Source organism: Scyliorhinus canicula, chromosome 22 (assembly GCF_902713615.1).
Source record: "Scyliorhinus canicula chromosome 22, sScyCan1.1, whole genome shotgun sequence".
NCBI classification, from domain to species: Eukaryota; Metazoa; Chordata; class Chondrichthyes; order Carcharhiniformes; family Scyliorhinidae; genus Scyliorhinus; species Scyliorhinus canicula.
Window position 1 is genome coordinate 2,830,154 of NC_052167.1, and position 18,684 is coordinate 2,848,837.

The 18,684-nt window shown below is 48.4% G+C and overlaps 1 protein-coding gene across 3 annotated transcripts in view; it reads left to right on the top strand.

Moving 5' to 3' along the window:
• The first annotated feature begins 681 nt into the window (after nt 1–681).
• Nucleotides 682–18,684, top strand: part of LOC119956037 (prolyl 4-hydroxylase subunit alpha-1-like) — a 94,784-nt gene continuing 76,781 nt past the window's right edge. Inside the window, exon 1 of one of the 3 annotated variants that reach the window (XM_038782795.1) lies at nt 682–876. The gene's annotated coding sequence lies outside the window, so the exon portion shown is untranslated. Of the gene's footprint in view, nt 877–16,285; nt 16,411–18,684 lie in introns of those variants that run through there. The other 2 variants (XM_038782793.1, XM_038782794.1) reach the window with 2 other exon arrangements.

Below are 18,684 nucleotides of genomic sequence, written 5' to 3' on the forward strand. Positions count from 1 at the left end.
GACATGCGTGGGCTCTGGGAGGAGTGCCGAGCATCGCCCCCGCAGCGCCCTCAGCGGTGGAAGGTCATATCGGGTATGCGTGGGCGCTGGGAGGAGTGCCGAGCATCGCCCATACAGCGCCCTCGGCGGTGGGAGGTCATATCGGGATGCGTGGGCGCTGGGAGGAGTGCCGGGCATCGCCCCCGCAGCGCCCCCTGCGGTGGGAGGCCATATTGGGCATGCTGAGGCGCTGGGAGGAGTGCTGGGCACCGCCCCCGCAGCGCCCTCGGCGGTGGGAGGTCATATCGGGATGCGTGGGCGCTGGGAGGAGTGCCGGGCATCGCCCCCGCAGCGCCCCCTGCGGTGGGAGGTCATATCGGGTCTGCCGAGGTGCTGGGAGCAGTCGCCCCCCTGCAGCGCCCCCTGCGGTGGGAGGCCATATCGGGCATGCCGAGGCGCTGGGAGCAGTCGCCCCCCCCTGCAGCGCCCCCTGCTGTGGGAGGCCATATCGGGTCTGCCGAGGTGCTGGGAGCAGTCGCCCCCCCTGCAGCGCCCCCTGCGGTGGGAGGCCCTATCGGGTCTGCCGAGGCGCTGGGAGCCGTCGCCCCCCCTGCAGCGCCCCCCCATGCTGGGAGGCCATATCGGGCCTGCCGAGGCGCTGGGAGCAGTCGCCCCCCCTGCAGCGCCCCCCCATGCTGGGAGGCCGAAGCGGGCGCTGTCGGCCGATGAGTGGGATATGTGAGGAGCGGCACGTCCCAAGGCAGAGTAGGGGAAAGGGAGCCAAGGTGGCGGGGGCCTGTGTGTGGGCCAAGGGAGGAGAGGAGAGGCGTGGCCCGCCTGTGTGGGCCGCGGAGTGACAGTGAGGGAGGAGGACTGAGCCGCAGAGTCAAGGCCGAGGTAGGATTCACCACAACTTTCCTCCCACAGCACAGAGGACAGCAGACTCAATAAAGTCAAACACTTCAGCAGAAAGGAATTATCCACAAGCTGGGCAGTGAACTCACAATTTTTGCTGGCAAACATGGAAAAACGAAAGATTTTCATTTTTTTAGAAGTAAATTTTCATTTAGATTCTCATTTCTTGCTTTGGTGAATGTCCTCAATGTGTTCCGCTGCTCCGGATAACACTGGCTGCAGTCTTAACTAAAGGATGCTCCAGACTCTGAAATGAGTTCCATGTGTTTATTGAACTATTAACACAGTTCTCAAATGAGTTTGACTCTCTGCTAATCTAACTGTAGTAACTCAGTCTAACTGTACCAGCTCGCTCTGAGCCACTTGCTGGGGTGTGATGCTGCCGATCAACCCTGTCTAACTCTCTAGATGTCTGTCTGTGGAAAGAGGCTGGGTGTGAGTGCCTCATCCCTTTAATAGTGTTTATGTCATGCCCCCTTGTGCTGATGCCACCTCTGAGTGTCCTGACTGCCCATTGGTTGTGTCCTATCCTGAGTGTTCATTGGTTGCATGTTTGCACATCATGTATGTACATGTGAATGTGTCTGTCTAATGTGACTGACTGAGCAATACAGAACAAACAAAACAAATGCTTCTAAATCCAGGCTTACATCTGATCCTCGTCAACCGCTGGCGAGGTGGTGGAGGGGATAACAGTATCTTGACAGGCGAATAGGAGGCACGACTGGTGGCCTCGTGGTTCGAGGTGTCTGGAGGTGGCAATTCGACATGTGGAAATGGAGGGGAAAGTGGTTGTGGGCAAGCAACTTTTCACAGTGCCCTTCGATTCCTTCGCACAATGGAGCCTTCAGCCATACGTATGACAGGATCTGGGTGCGGCCTGTCGAACAACGACAGCCGGAGCAGACCACCCACCATCTGGTATCTTGATCCTGACCATGTCTACCAGGGATAGCACGTCCAGATTGGTGGCATGTGCTTCATAGCCCTGCTTCTGGCTGTCACAAAGCTGCTGCGTCTTCTGCAGCACCAGGAGGTGATCAAGGTTGGGCAGGTATATGGCTGGAAGCGTCGTCTGCAGGTACCTGTTCACCAGCAGTTGAGGTGGCGACATGCCAGTGGACAAGGGAGTCACCCGGTACGCAAGTAGTGCAAGGTGTATGTCGGAAGCAGAGTCCGAGGCCTTGCGGATGAGCTGCTTAACGGTTCACCCCTTTTTAGACTTTGCCATTGCACTGCAGATAGTGTAGACTGGAGGTGTCATGCCTGAAATTGTAGCTCTTGGCAAATGTGGACCATTCTCAACTGGAAGCACGGGCCATTGTCGCTCATGATGGTGCCATGTCATGAGAATGTCTTTTTACACGCTTTGATGACGGTCCGTGAGTCGAGGTCCAGCAGCTTCAGCACCTCAGAATGGTTCAAAAAGTAATGATGATTAAGATATAGTCGCGACCATTCGCGTGGAATAGGTCAATGCCAACCTTGGACCACGGAGAGGTCTCTAGGTCATGTGGTTGGAGCGCCTGCTTGCGCTGCGCTGGTTGGAACCTGTGACAGGTCTCGCAGTTCAGGACCATGTCCGTGATGTCCTGGTTGATGCCGGGCCCTGCGTCTGCACTTTTCTACGCCCAGGCGTTCCTCATGAATCTGCCGCAGCACCACGCTCTTGAGACGTAGCGGGATGACTATCCAGTCCAGCTTGAGCTGGATGCTGTCGATCAGCGTCAGGTCGCCCTTGACATTGTAGAATTGAGGGCATTGCCCTTTCTGCCAGCCATTGCTGAGGTTGTGGATGATTCACTGCAACAGGGGGTCTTTGGCTGTCTCTTCTCCGATGAGAACAATCTTCTCATCTGTTGCCGTGGGAGTGCCTGCAATTCAATGTGCTGGATGATCTCCAGTGCTTCACTGGGCGAGGTGACGGAGCGGGACAATGCATCGGCGATGATGAGCTCCTTGCCAGGTGTGTACACCAAATTGAAATCATACCTCCTGAGTTTGAGCAGAATTCTTTGCAAACGAGGCGTTATATCGTTCAGGTCCTTTAGGATGATGTGGACCAGAGGCCTATGATCCGTCTCATCAGTAAATGTTGGCAAGACGTAGACATAATCATGAAATTTGAGGATGCCGGTGAGAAGACCTAAACACTCCTCAATATGCACATATCTGGTCTCAGTGGGTGTCATTGCCCGTGAAGCAAACGCTACTGGTACCCAGATGACGTGTCATCTCTTTGAAGCAACACCGCCCCAATGCCATCCTGACTCGCATCTTTGGATATCTTGGTCTCGGTCTGGGTAAAAGAATGCAAGGATGGGTGCAGTGGTGAGCTTGGCTTTCAGCTCCAGCCACTCTGTTCGGTGCTCCGCCTTCCACTCAAAGGCGGTTGATTTGTTTCACCAGGTTGCATTGGGCCGTGATGTATGTGGCCAAATTCGGGATGAACTTGCCAAGGAAATTGACCATTGACCAAGTCCTCGGGGACTTTCATTGCCTCGATGGCTTGAATTTTGTCTGTGTTCGGGCGCACACTGTGTTGCGAAATCTGATTGCCCAGGAACTTCAGCGTGGATGTCCCAAAACAGCACTTGGACCTGCTTAGCTTGAGGCCATGTTCATGTATGCGTCAGAATACTTTCTTGAGGCGCAACACATGTTCCTCTGGGGTTGTGGACCAGATTATGATATCGTCAACGTAGACACGAACCCCTTCTATTCCCTCCATCATCTGTTTCATGATGCGGTGGAAAATCTCTGATGCCGAGATGATGCCAAATGGCATTCGGTTGTAGCAGAATCTGCCAAAAGGCGTGTTGAATGTGCAGAGCCTCCTGCTGAATTCTTCAAGTTGGATTTGCCAAAATCCTTGGGATGCGTCCAATTTTGTGAAGAAGAGCGCGTGTGCCATCTCACCCGTGATTTGTCCCCTCTTCTGGATGGGGAATGTTCCCGCATAATGTTTTTGTTTAGATCCTTGGGGTCAATGCAGATGCGTAGGTCCCCCGAAGGCTTCTTTACGCACACCATCGAGCTGACTCAGTCGGTTGGTTCAGTGACCTTGGAGATGATGCCTTTTTGTTGTAGACTCGTGAGCTCTGCCTTCCAGCGCTCTCTCAGTGAAGCAGGGACACGTTGTGGTGCGTGGACCACTGGCTTGGCATCAGGCCGCAGTAGAATCTTGTACTCGTACAGCAGCGTGCCCATCCCGCTAAATACATCTGGGTACTGGTTAGGATGTTGTCGGTGCTGGCCTTAAGATCCGAATGGGACGGCGTTGTGGTGTAGACCCTTTGAATGAGGTTCAGTTGCTTGCAGGTGCGCGCACCTAGCAGGGACGCCCTGTCTGGTTTAACAATCTCGAAGTGTAAGCTTGCCTGTGTGTGTCGGCTGGATACCTGCAGATGGCAGGACCCCAGTGCCTTGATTGCGTTTCCATTGTAGTCCAGGAGTTTGCAGGCAGCTGGAAGGATTGTGGGGGCTTCTTGATTCTCTTGATGTATTCAACATCTGGATCCGTCGCGCTGCCTGGATCAGAGTCATGCATTCGGTGTTGCACACTTCTGATGCGCCGCTGTCGGAATTGGGAGCGCTGGCTCCTGACTGGTGGTGCAGATATGCACAGGGCTGCATCGCGGTTTGGTTTCCCACAGTTTAAACAGTGTTTGCCTCTTGCAGGGCAATTTTTTAAAAAATGGGTGGTGCCGCAGTTCGCACACGTCATGACATCGGCGTCATGATGCTCAGTGCATCGTTGCACATGCGCAGTGCGGTTCTCAGACGTCTGCACCTGCGTAGTGTGGTTTTCGGCCGCTTCGTGTTCCCGATCGCATTGCGCTGGCGTCGGGCCCCGGGAAGAGTGCGCGAAATGGCCGCTTTCGTCAATGTGGAGGCACTGCATTCGGGAGATGGCCTGAACACTGCACCTCGTGGGAGGCTTGTTTTTCACTTTCTGCCGTTTTGTACTGTGAATAGCGATTTTTAGAGTGCTCATGCACAGTACACATTTCAAACGCGACTGGCAGGGTCATGTGCTTGATTTTCAACAATTGCTCTCGCAGAGGATCAGAGTGGACTCCAAAAACGATTTGGTCTCTGATCACGGAGTCAGTGATATCACCGAAGTTGCAGGATTGCGCTAGCAGTCTAAGGTTAGTTAGATAGGAGTTGAAGGATTCGTCTTTACCTTGCATCATCTGCTTGAAGATGTAGCGCTCGAAGATTTTGTTGGTGTCCACCTCGCAGTGGCTGTCGAATTTGTCCAGGATGGTTTGGTACTTCGTTTTGTCCTGCCCTTCGGAAAAATGAAAGGAGTTGAAGATCTCCATCGCATGGTCACCCGCAGTGGTGAGTAGAAGAGCTATCTTCCGAGCATCGGTTGCGCCATTGAGGTTGGATGCTTCCACATATCGTTGAAATTTCTGCTTGAATGATCGCCAGTTGGCACGAAGATTACTGAGCTGATGAGGAGCCTGAATCTTGTCCATTGTGCCTGTATTCAGTAGCTGGTTGTCACGGATCTTGCTGAGTTGAACTAAATAGATTGAACAGTCACTCCTGGTATCATGTTGTGTTCTGCTGCTTCGGATAACACAGGCTGCTACTTGATGCAGTTTTAACGAAAGGATGCTCCAGACTCTGAAATGAGTTCAGCATGTTTATTGAACTATTAACACAGTTCTCAAATGAGTTTGGCTCTCTGCTAATCTAACTGTAGTAACTCGGTCTAACTGTACCAGCTCGCTCCTGAGCCACGTGCTGGGGTGTGCTGCTGCTGATCAACCCTGTCTAACTCTCTAGCTGTCTGTCTGTGGAAAGAGGCAGGATGTGAGTGCCTCATCTCTTTTATAATGTTTATGTCATGCCCCCTTGTGGTGATGCTACCTCTGAGTGTCCTGACTGCCCATTGGTTGTGTCCTATTCTGAGTGTTCATTGGTTGCATGTTTGCATATCATGACACTGAATTCTTCATTCTGATTTTTTTCTTTCCCCCCATTTCAAATCGGGCACTGAATCCTCCAGTACACACGTGCCACTCAGATCAAGGGACAAGGAGGTGAACCATAGAGGATCAGTGCAATACTGCCACTCAGGTCTGAGGGTGACTCCCTCCCTCTTGTGTTGCCCCCGCCTTCTGACACAACATCAAATACCACACGGGGGGCAGATTTATGCCACCACTCTTCAGTGACATGCAGGTTACCTTCCCGAGCCCCCAAACAAAAAAGATCCTATTATCTTGTTTCTGAGCACTTTGGAAAACCCACGTTCTTTGGCACTTGGCACTAAAGGTATATATGTGTGTAACATAATCACTGAGTGCGGTAAAAGACTTTCTGCTGTGCTGTTGGCCAACCCGGCGATCACGTAGTCTACCCGCACGAGGAGCGTCGGGTGAAAAGTCCAGTGGTAAAGTCAGGGGGTGGAGTAAAAACATAAGAAATAGGTGCAAGAGTGGACCATTTGGTCCTTTGAGCCTGCTCTGCCATTCAGTCAGGTCCTGTCTGAAATTGTACATCAACCCCACTTTCTCACCCTACTCGTTAATTCTCTTGGTTACCAAAATTCTATCAATCTCAGCTTTGAATATATTCAGGACTGAGCAACCATAGCCCTCTGGAAGTAAAAATTCCAAAAGATTCACAAAGCTCAGTGAAAAGATTTCTCCCCATCTCAGTCCTAAAAGGCTGTTCCCTCATCCTGATATGACTTCTTGGCCCAGGTCATAGCCTCTTAGCAGCTATGCTGCCAAGCCCTCTGAAGCAATTTTCAGTAAATTCACCTTTCAATCTTCTAAACTTCAGAACATGTGTTCACAGGATGCGACAGTGACTGCCCTTGACATCAAGGCAGCATTTGACCGTGTGACATCAAGGAGCCCTCGCAAAACTGGAGTCAGTAGAATGTGGGCAGGAAACGTCCCTGGTTGGAGTCATACTGAGCCCAAAGGAAGATGGTTCTGGTTGTAGGAAGTCCATCAGCTCAGTGCCAGGACAATACAGGAGTTCCTCAGGGTAGTGTCCTAAATCCAACCATCTTCAGCTGTTTCATCACTCACCATCTCCATCATAAGATCAGAAGGGGGTATGCTCACTGATGATTGCACAATGTTCAGCACCATTTGTGACTCCTCAAATATTAAAGCAATCTGTGTCCATATACAGCAAGGTCTGGACAACATTCAGGCTCGGGCTAATAAGTGACAAGTAACATTCGCACTACACAAGTGCCGGACAATGACCATCTCCAGTGAGAGAATCTAGCCATCGCTCCTTGACATTCAATGGCATTGCCATTGCTGAATCTCCCACAAACAACATCCTCGGGGTTACCATTGAACAGAACCTGAACCGGACCAGCCATATAAATACTGTGGCTACAAGAGCAGGTCAGTGGCTGGCAGTTCTGCGGAGAGTAACTCCCCAAAGCCTATCCGTCATCTACAAGGCACAAGTCAGGAGTGCGATGGAATACTCTCCACTTGCCTGGATGAGTGAAGCTCCAACAACACGCAAAAAGCTTGACATCACCCAAAACAAAATAGCTCGTTTGACCAGCACCTCATCTGTCACCTTCAACATTCACCATGTGACAATGGCAGCCGGGTGTACCATCTACAAGATGCACTACAGCAATTCACCAAGGCTGCACCTTCCAAACCCACAACCTCTATCATCTAGAAGGACAAAAGTAGCAGATGCATTGGAATAGCATTGCAAAAGTTCCATTCCAAACGACTCACTATCCTGACTTGGAAATATATCTCCATTCCTTCACCATCTCTGGGTCAAAATCTTAAAACTTCCTCCCTAACTGCACCGAGTGTGTACCTACACCACATGGATGCAGTGGTTCAAAAAGGCAGCTCACCACCACCTCAAGGGCAAATAGAGATGGACAATAAAAATAGCCAGCGAACCCCAGGCCCTGTGAAAGAACAAAAAAAAGGCACATTTTACTCAATATGTGGCAAGGTCTGAAAGCTTATGGTCAGGGTGTGATAGAAGTAAGGCACACGATCACTACTAACAAGGTCACAAAATGAGATAGCAAGAGGTCCAGCATCCTGAATGGAAGATCCTGATGGAGTGGGAGGTAGGATTTAATGCTCAGCACATGTTTGCCTTGCAACCTTTCTTTGCCACTTATGTGTGGTGTGTTTTGCAGTTCACTTGAGCAGACAGAATTGATGTGGCAACTTGTACACCTTATATGCCCGTGGTCGTGTGGAGCTATGGATCGTGATGCTGGAAACTGCAATGTTCTTTCCATCACACGGCTGACCAGCGCTCATGCTCCTACCGCCTGCCATCGGCATGTGTTGGGAGGATTCGTAGGTTGCTATTCAACCTGTTTGGCCACATTGCGGACACACATTCCTCGACCCTCAAATCCTGGAGTGGGACTTGAACCTGGAGCTTCTGCCGTAGACACAGGGGTGCTACCTACTTCAACACAAGACTGCCATAATTTATCATTACATCGAGAGATGGCTTTCAGAGATTTCAGGTGTGAATCTGCAGCTCCTCTTATCGTCGGCTGGTCTTCTAAATATAAAAAGGCAAACGTAGTCTTTTTTTTTGTTACTTTCCCTGCCTGAGTGTGTGCTTTCCCGTATGCTTCTGGGAATGCCCCTGGGGTGCCTATCTGTATAACACGCTTGTTTAAATGTAAGTTGTCATATCTCCCTCAGTGACAGTGTTGACAGCTTTCCAGAAGGTCTTGTGAATTGTGGCCAGTCTGCAAGCTGTGCTTGTCAACGGCATAAAATGTCAACTGTATATTAGTTGTGTTTAACTGTATGCAGGCGGTCAGCATTAACCTGGGGGTTCACTTTTTTATTTTTACTTATGCGCTCCTAGAAACAGGAACAGACCAAAATGGTGGCTATTGGGTTAGGAGATGCACATCTGTAATGCCTATTTCTGTAAATAAATGCACATTAAAAGTGTTTCCAGTTCTATCCTTCACTGGAATTTAATATAAGACACTGGGGGAAGAAGTAAGAAAGGTGTGATTGTGTTAGGAGTAATAAAGCAGTTCTCTTAACGGGTGACACAACCAGGTAAAAATCTGCAGCCAGATCTGGTGGATTGTGTAAATTGTTTCACACACTCCAATTCCAGGGGACTGCTTGAGCTAGAAATGCTTCCTTGAAGATAGGACTTCTGTCTATGCCCTGCCCGGTTATTTATGCTGCTCACTACCCACCTGGTGTGTTTGTTGCATGCTAAAGTGTCATACTCTGAAACGTGATCAGATTTTAATTTTACATTTCAATGGGTTTGGCTGACTGTCAGACTCGCCCCTTCCCTTGGCAGGGTTATGCTGCACCAGGAAGCCGACCCTGAAAAATACAATTGCCAAAAAAAATGTGCTTGTGCCTTGGCAGAGGGATTACACAGGTGGCAGCAAGATCACGACGGGAGCAGAAGAATCCCAGAGGTAGCCAGAATAAGAGTTTGGAAGCGTGGAAAACAGTGGCAGTGCTCAGTACATCAGACAGCATCTGCACAGGGAGAAAGAGCTAATGTTGCAGGTCGATAACCTTTGGTCAGAACTATTCTGATACTAACCCTGAAATGTTAGCTCTGTTTCTCTGGTCTCGGAGGCTGCCTGACCTCCTAGGCATTTCTACCATTTTCAGTTTTTATTTAGATTTCCAGAATCCACAGTATTTTATTTTCTTATTAGAAATAAAGCATCAAGATGTTGTGCCTGATCAAAGGAGAAGGATAGCTATCTACCTGTCAGGGACATGTGGTTAGTTGCACCTGTTTCGTGGAGGTTTATGGCTGTGGTGAATGTAACTTGGTAATTCACACTGTATCTTTGTAAGAGTAGTAGCGTTATCCGACCACTAGGGGAAGTAGCTCTGGGAATGCTCAGGAGTTTGTACAGGGCTCCACCCTTGGCTCCGCCCACAACTCCTCCCCCTTGTGCTGCTGTATAAATAGATAGATAGAACAGTACAGCACAGAACAGGCCCTTCGGCCCTCAATGTTGTGCCGAGCAATGATCACCCCACTCAAACCCACGTATCCACCCTATACCCGTAACCCAACAACCCCCCCCCTAACCTTACTTTTTAGGACACTATGGGCAATTTAGCATGGCCAATCCACCTAACCCACACATCTTTGGACTGTGGGAGGAAACCGGAGCACCCAGAGGAAACCCACGCACACACGGGGAGGACGTGCAGACTCCACACAGACAGTGACCCAGCTGGGAATCGAACCTGGGACCCTGGAGCTGTGAAGCATTTATGCTAACCACCATGCTACCGTGCTGCCCTTGTCCAGAGTCAGCCTGCAGTTCACCAACGGGTAACAGGCTGGCTCTGTAGTAAGTAGATTAAAACCACTGTTCATATCGGAAAGCACGTGTCTGGTGAATTGATGGTTCCATCAATGGCCAACTTGGAACTTTCTCAGTTCCTGAATTGAGTTGAGGTATTTTCCAGACGTTTTCTAGCCACAGTTGTGGAGGTTTTCTTTTGCCTTTAGTTAGTACTAATGGTTATTAGCTCAGGGAGTCTAGGATTTCTGGCCTTTTTTTACATAATTTCTTTCTCATGTTTGGTTGCTTGGTGGTGCCAAAAGTAGTGGTGCATCATTGAAAGTAACTAGTGATGTGGAACACCTCGAGGCATTTCAGCTCTTCAGGACCAATGAGATGTGCTCATGCTTTTGGAATCTGAGCGAGCAGCACGGTAGCACAAGTGGATAGCACTGTGGATTCACAGCACCAGGGTCCCAGGTTCGATTTCCCGCTGGGTCACTGTCTGTGTGGAGTCTGCACGTTCTCCCCGTATCTGCGTGGGTTTCCTCCGGGTGCTCCGGTTTCCTCCCACAGTCCAAAGACGTGCAGGATAGGTGGTTTGGCCATGATAAATTGCCCTCAGTGACCAAAACAGTTAGGAGGGGTTATTAGGTTACGGGGATAGGGTGGAAGTGAGGGCTTAAGTGGGTCGGTGCAGACTTGATGGGCCAAATGGCCTCCTTCTGCACTGTATGTTCTATGAGAATCAAGATGGTTATGGTAACAGATCAAAAAAACGCTGAAGCCGCTATCGAAGTAACTGGTTTTGGAGATCTTCGCAAACCGTGTTTTGACAAATTAGGACAAGAAACGTCTACAAGTAACCTTTTTTTGCCTTGATTCTTTTGGCGTAGTGCTAACTCCTTTTCCTCAGAGTCAGAGGATTATGAATGAGGCAAAATGATAAGTTTACTTGATAAATATGGTAGCCATAAATTAATTTTAAAAGGTTAATCAATTCTGGGAAGAGGAACCTCTACAGGGCTGTGGAAACAATTGAATGGAAAGTCAAACAGAAAAAATGATATTTAAAGTGAGGCTGTGTTGTGTGAATGTAAGAGCTCGAACAAGATAGGGTGTGTTGAAGCCAGACCTTTGAACGCCAGTTTGCTGTTGCCCTCAGAGCGGAGAATTTGTGTAAGATTTGCCCCAAGTGCAGCCGGGCATTGTGTGGTAATGTTACTGGAATTTGCTATAGATTAAAAATTTATGAGGACTGTTGCCATCAATCGTTTAGGAAATGTTTAAAAAGTACTGTTAACTGTGTAAGTCTCACCCCCACAACCCAAAGATGTGCAGGGTAGGTGGATTAGCCACACTAAGTTGCCCCTTAATTGGAAAAAAAAATTGCACTCTTTAAATTTAAAAAAACTGTAACGGTGTCAGCGTGTTTTAAAAGTTTTTTTCTTTATTCTAACAAATGTTTAGTTCTAACAAATGTTTAGTTTTAGTGTATAAAATCGTCACAACATCTGAGAGTTCAATATTTTGACTTCAGATAACTCCTCATAATGTACAAATTGCTAATCGTTCTGGCAGCTGATTCAAGTTTCCTTTTGGGATTTGGGCAGCTTGCCACTTAACACCTGCCATGCTATAAGACCTATTTAAATCCCTCCATGCTGCACCTCCTCCCATCCCTGGAGCCCTATAACACGCTCGACCCTGCAAAGGTCCAATTCTGACTTTTGTGTTGGTTGATGTCCCAATGGATTTTGTCCTGGCCTTGAAGCGGTGGCGTGACGGTGCTCGGCCAGAGGGTCAGATACTGGCGGATTCCCACTCGCGTCAGGGCTTCACGGTAGCACAGTGGTTAACACAGTTGTTTCACAGCTCCAGGGTCCCAGGTTCGATTCCCAGCTTGGGTCACTGTCTGTGCGGAGTCTGCACGTTCTCCCTGTGTCTGCGTGGGTTTCCTCCGGGTGCTCCGGTTTCCTCCCACAGTCCAAAGATGTGTGGGTTAGGCGGATTGGCCATGATAAATTGCCCTTTGTGTCCACACAATAAGGTTACAGGGATAGGGTGGAGGTGTGGGCTTAAGTAGGATGCTGTAGTGGCCGGTGCAGACTCGATGGGCCGAATGGCCTCCTTCTGTGCTGTAAATTCTATGCTATGCTATGCTGACTTCCGGTGCAGGCCCTTTTCCGTTGCCAGCCTGTCTGCAGTCTAGACCCTGAGCTCTGGAAAGTGCCCCCTAAACCTCGCCACCCCGACTTCTTTAAGACAATCCTTAATGCCTATCTCTTTGACCCACATTTTGGTTACATGCCCTGACGTCTCCTTGGCTTGGTGTCAGTTTTTCTCTGGTCATGGTCATGTGAAACATTTTGGAAGGCTTTAACAATGCTCTATAAGTACAAGTTGTTGCTTATTATCATTTTGATCCCTGGTGAATGCTCAAATAAAGTAACACGAGTACATGATTCCTACTAATTCACTGGAAGATACCAGTGACGATAGGGCACAGCAGGTGAAGCAAAATCTTTGCTGTATCTAATTAACCATTTTAATTTGAGGTCAAGATGCCCAGTCCTCTAAAATGCTTGACTCAATCTCTCTTACCATCAATCTGCATCAGCACTACCGTTCCAAAGATAATTAGGGGTGGACGATAAAACTTCGCCTGACAGCAGCGCCCAGATCCCGTGCATTTTGCAAAACAAATACATGACTCATAGTTGGAAGCTTCCATGTCTAATGGGTACTCCAAAATACAGAATGTTTAGATGTACTTGATTTATTAATGGTAACTCAAGGTTAAGGTGCCCTATTTCCCAAAACACTCCATCCAATCTTCCCATCAGACCGTATAGTACCTGTACTCACGTACATAAAATCCGTCCACCTTTCAGTAACCTATTAATTTGGTGGGTCTGTGTGTGACCTGTGTCAGACTATTTAGAACTTGGTGACTTATTCATAAAACCTTATAACTTCCAAGAAGCCCCCCATCCTTCCCCTGCTGTCCATACCTCCCAAGACCACCTTTGACATTGCTCACAGCAAGTCCGCTGTCGAGCTGGTGCAGGCCACTCTGGGTTGGAGTATTGTCTGATTCGGGGAATTCTCAATTGGGAATTTCAATTTCAGGTTTCGGGTGAGAACCATCCCAGTATTTTAATGATTTTATGTCAATAACTTTGAACGTGGAATGTCTGTGTGTGCAGTACACTTATTTCTCATATATTAGTTAGTATAGATGTGGGGCATCACGGTGGCGCAGTGCTTAGCCCTGCTGTCTCCCGGCGTCGAGGTCCCAGGTTCGATCCCGACTCTGGGTCACTGTCCGTGTGGAGTTTGCACTTTCTCCCCATGTTTACGTGGGTTTCGCCCCCACAACCTAAAGATGTGCAGGGTAGGTGGATTGGCCACGCTAAATTGGCCCTTAATTGGAAAAAATGAATTGGGTCTAAATTAATAAAGAAGTATAGATGTGAATAGCTCTGTGCCAGGAACCATGCCTCGTGAAAAGCAGAGTTATCGGACTGATCCTCCTCCACCAGCATTTTGAATTCTTGTTTATCACCATCTTCTGCTTTCTGTTGTAAAGTCAGATTTCAGCTAAATGAGCTAATTTGCCATTGATTCTAGAAGCTTGATAGTGATAGAAGCTCATTTAAATAATATTACTAACTTTAATATTACTAACTGACTTCTGAAAATCGAAAATAATACTCACCAGATTATCAACTTGGAAAGAATTAACGAATGCATTGAGTTCCTTTGATTTAAATTGAGAGCATCCCATTAAACACTTTTAAACACTTCTCCTATTTTGGTGTTGGGAGCTAGAATTAAGTTTGCGCTTAATTTGTTTTTATGAATATTGGCATAACATCCATCTATCTTCAATTTTGAGGATTTAGAATACTTCTTAAAAATATTTGCCAGACATTCATACGCAGACCGTGCCTACTTCCTCTGTGATTTCCTGAAGGATTCTGGAATATTCCGTCTGTTCCTTGTGCAGTGTGTTGATTTAACCATTTCATTACAAGTACAGCTTACAAGTGCTGCAGATTCGTGGGCTAAAATTTCCTAGAATTTCTTTACAGATTAATTGATGAAGTCCGAATATTTAATTTAATACTGCTGCTATTTCTTGACTCTTGTTAGGGTTCCAGGACACCTTTAGGTGAGTTGAGGCACTCTTTGGGATTGTTAACACAGACATAGAATTTACAGTGCAGAAGGAGGCCACTCGGCCCATCGAGTCTGCACCGGCTCTTGGAAAGAGCACCCTACCCAAGCCCACACCCCCAACCTATCACCATAACCCAGTAACCCCACCCAACACGAAGGGTAATTTTGGACACTAAGGGCAATTTAGCATGGCCAATCCACCTAACCTGCACATCTTTAGACTGTGGGAGGAAACCGGAGCACCCAGAGGAAACCCTTGCACACACGGGGAGAATGTGCAGACTCCGCACAGACAGTGACCCAAGCGGGGAATCGAACCTGGGATCCTGGAGCTGTGAAGCAATTATGCTAACCACTATGCTACCGTGCTGCCCCGCCATGAACATGATTGTGCACTTTTTACGCACAAACTCAGTGGAACTGTCAAACTGTGCTGGGGATGTCTAGCTGTGCTGGGGATGGCTAGCTGTGCTGGGGATGTCTAGCTGTGCTGGGGATGGCTAGCTGTGCTGGGGATGGCTAGCTGTGCTGGGGGTGTCTAGCTGTGCTGGGGATGTCTAGCTGTGCTGGGGGTGTCTAGCTGTGCTGGGGATGTCTAGCTGTGCTGGGGATGTCTAGCTGTGCAGGGGATGTCTAGCTGTGCTGGGATGTCTAGCTGTGCTGGGGGTGTCTAGCTGTGCAGGGGATGTCCAGCCAATGTCCAGCTGTCCAGGAGATGTTAGGGAGCTGTTCAACTTTCAAATCTATCAAAGCTCTTCAGGAAGTGCCAAACCTGTCAAAACCAACTAGGAAGTGCCAAAGGTGTCAAGGAACTGTCCAAGAGGCTAGGTGAGCTGGCATGGAGGGGGTATGGGCAAAGAGTGTTGGTGAGAGGCATTAGTTACGGGGAGATGGTGACATAGTAGTAATGTCACTGGACTGGCAATCCAGAAGCCCAGGCTAATGTTCTGGGGGCAAGGGTTCACATCACAACGGCAGATGTTGAATTTAAATTCAGTGAATAATCTGCAATTGAAAACTAGTCACAGTAATAGTGATCATGAAACCATTGTCGATTATTATCAAAACTCATCTGGTTCACTAACGCCATTTAGATTTGATGTCTAAAAGATTAGGTAGGGTTTGTGGGTTACGGGGATAGGGTGGAGGCGTAGGCTTAAGTACAGTTCCTTTTCCAAGGGCCGGTGCAGACTCGATGGGCTGAACGGCCTCCTTTTGCACTGTAAATTCTGTGATTCTTTAGGGAGGTAAATCTGCCGTCCTTACCTGCTCTCGCCTACATATGATTCCAGACCCACAACGATGTGGTTGACTCTTAACTGTCCTCTGAAATGGTGTGGCGAAGCGCTCAGTTCAAGGGCAATTAGGGATGGGCGACAAATTATTCCTGCTGTTAGCGACACCTGCATCCCATGAAAGAATAAAGTTGACACTAAGTTAGCATTGGAGTATGGGGACAACGGGGGGGGCGGGTAGAGTGGCATGGGTTCGCATGGATGGGGCACAGGAGTCTGTGGACGGGTGAAGGGATGCTTTTTGTTTTGCTATATTTAATGTATTTAAGCACAGTGGCGGGGCATAGAGGCAGGCTCTACGCCCGCCCCTGCACCCAGAAGCCTGCGCCTTTATTCCAGGGTTGCCCACCCAGCCACCTGTGTACACATCCTGTGTACCCATGACCGAAACCATCCAACTCTGTGCCCCGGGCCAAGGGACACAAATCTGCCACCCTTGTTGCTCTCTCCACATCTGCTGCCAGACCTGCTGAATATTTCCAACACTTTCTGTTTTTTATTCTTGCCAACAAACGCCCCACTTTCCCGTGTAAAGTATGTTTTCTCCCTCGTGGGAGATGGGAAAGTAGGTGAAAGGGTTAATGGCTGGAATGAGTTGAGTGAGCTCCCCTCCCACAGTCTCATGCACACAGAGAGAGAGAGACTGTATGTGTGTGTGTGTGTGAGCTGCTGGCGAGTGTTCAGTCCAGGTTCGCCTCTCGTACCTCAGGCACCCTCTCGACACAAGCAACCTACCTGCCACCAGAACAGGTAAATCTCGCCAAAACTTTCTCTGCCCCCCCCCCCCCCCCCCTTCTCTCCCTCCCCCTCCTTCTCTCCCTCTATTGCCCTGGCCACGACCTAATGCCTGATTCTGGGTGTATCCCAGCGGCCCTGCCTCTTTGAGTTTAGGAACAACATCGGTGGATTTTCTTTTTGAAAGTAGGTGAAACTTTTGTTGGGTGCGGTTTGAGGGTCCGCTGGGAAGTTGCTCTGCAAACTCACTCCGTCCCCCACATGTCGTCGTAACTTGGTCCCGAATGTCAAATCAACAATTGAAATAACTTTGTGGCTACCCGAGGGGTGTGTGTGTGTGTGTGGGGCAGGAACAGCTCGCCAATCCAGCATCCAGAAGCCCAGTATTTTCCAGGGAACTATTTTTCCTGGTTATTGGGGGTTAGTTTGCGAACGTCTCCATAGCATTACGACAGAGAGAAGGCATCCAGCTGCCTGCTGTATTTGACTCTTGCGTTTAGTGAAAATTACATTCTAAAGTTAACATCTTAATGTCGCAGCATTATTCTGACAGTGACATGCTGTGTAACGGTTACCTGCTGCTAAGAGTTTCTCTAAGGATCTATTCTGGGAGGGGGTGGGGGAGAGACATGTGGACAAAGAGGTAGAGGACGTGGCAACTCTTCTCTCCCCCCCCCCCCCCCCCCCGCGACCCTGGGCGATGTTAAAAACTGCACGTTTGCTGCAGCAGTCCATTTGGGTTTGGCTACACACAGTGATGTCCTTCCATCTCTCCCACATTCTGCATCACCAGGAAAGGCTTTTTTTTTCACCCATTAGATTCAGAGATTTGGTGCTCCTCCACATGGAGACCAGCCACGTTGCATCACAGCTTATTTTTGTTAATTTAATTTAGCTTGGGGGGGGGGGGGGAAGAGGGGTGGGGGGGGGGGGGGGGGGGTGAGGTCCTAATTTTAAAAGCAACTGGATCTGAATCTTGCAGCCTAACTTTGCCACAGTTGGTCTGCGATGGTTTAGAGCTGCTTTGTATTCCTGAAAGTCGGCATTGTTGAGTATAAATTTAGCAAGACTGATGGGATTCACTGCTCACATAAATTCATCTAGTCTTTATGGTGTGCTGAAATTATATCGTTTAAAACCAGCAATTACTGTTATGGAATACGGCTGGCTCAATTGATTCCGAATGTAAATTCTAGTTTGAAAATTTGACTCCAGTTGTTTAAACAGGGAACCAAGGGACCACCAGAATGTTGAAGAAAGGAATAGGAATTTCTGCAGGTCTGAGGTGGCCCAGTGCTCCCCCTCCCTGCTGTTAAGTTTTAAATGCTTCGAGAGTGCATTTTTCAGAAAGAAGATGTTCCCCTCACAGCAGATCTGAGTTTCATGGGTCAGCAGTTCCGCTGTTGGAATAAGTGAGTCAGTTTGAGCAATGTGTGGGGAGCTGATGTTCTGACCAAGGAGACCCAGAAGCTGAACTGCAAAACATTGAACGTTTCAGAGCGTGAAGGCTCCAGTTAGGGAGCGTTTTCGACGAAGGCTCCTGTCGCGACTCGGTAGATACCACAAAATAAATTGTCTATCTCAACTAAATCACAGCCTATCGTTGTGGAATTTATTTTCTCCCACTCTGCCTCATTTTTCTCCCCCCCCCCCCCCCCCCCCCCGCCCATCCAAATTAGCTATCTCATTGAGCTTACAGGAACAGGAAGATCCTTCGGGTCTGCTTCACCATTAAACAAGATCATAATTGTTCTGGTTTTGGCTTCAACTCCACTTTGCAGTCTGCCCCTCATAACCCTTGAGTCCTTCACCTATTGAAAATCTATCAGACTCCGCCTTGAATATGCTACAGCACGTTATACAGTCACAGTTTTGGCAGGGGCGGGGTCATTATTCTCAAATATCCTCCTAGTTGAAAAGTCAGGCATTCTAATTTCTAAAATTCATCTCAAATTTGAGGATCAAGTTTGTTATACATATATGTTCACAGAAGTGGAGTGGCTATGTTCAGTGGCATGGCTTTTCTTCTCATCAAATGCTCTATTGTTAGGATTCTTGTATCTCAAGTGAGGGTCAAATCCCAACCCAAGTCAAGGCTAACATTTTAGCACAGACCTGAAGGGATGTTACAATGTTGGACCTGTCAAGCTTCAGATGAGCTGTTGAAACCAAGGTCTTATCTGTTGGTTCAAGTGGGTGCTAAAGATCGCATGATATTTCGAAGGATCGCAAGGAGTTAGAACCATAGAAAATAGGAGCATGAGGCATCCATTCATCCCATTGAGCTTG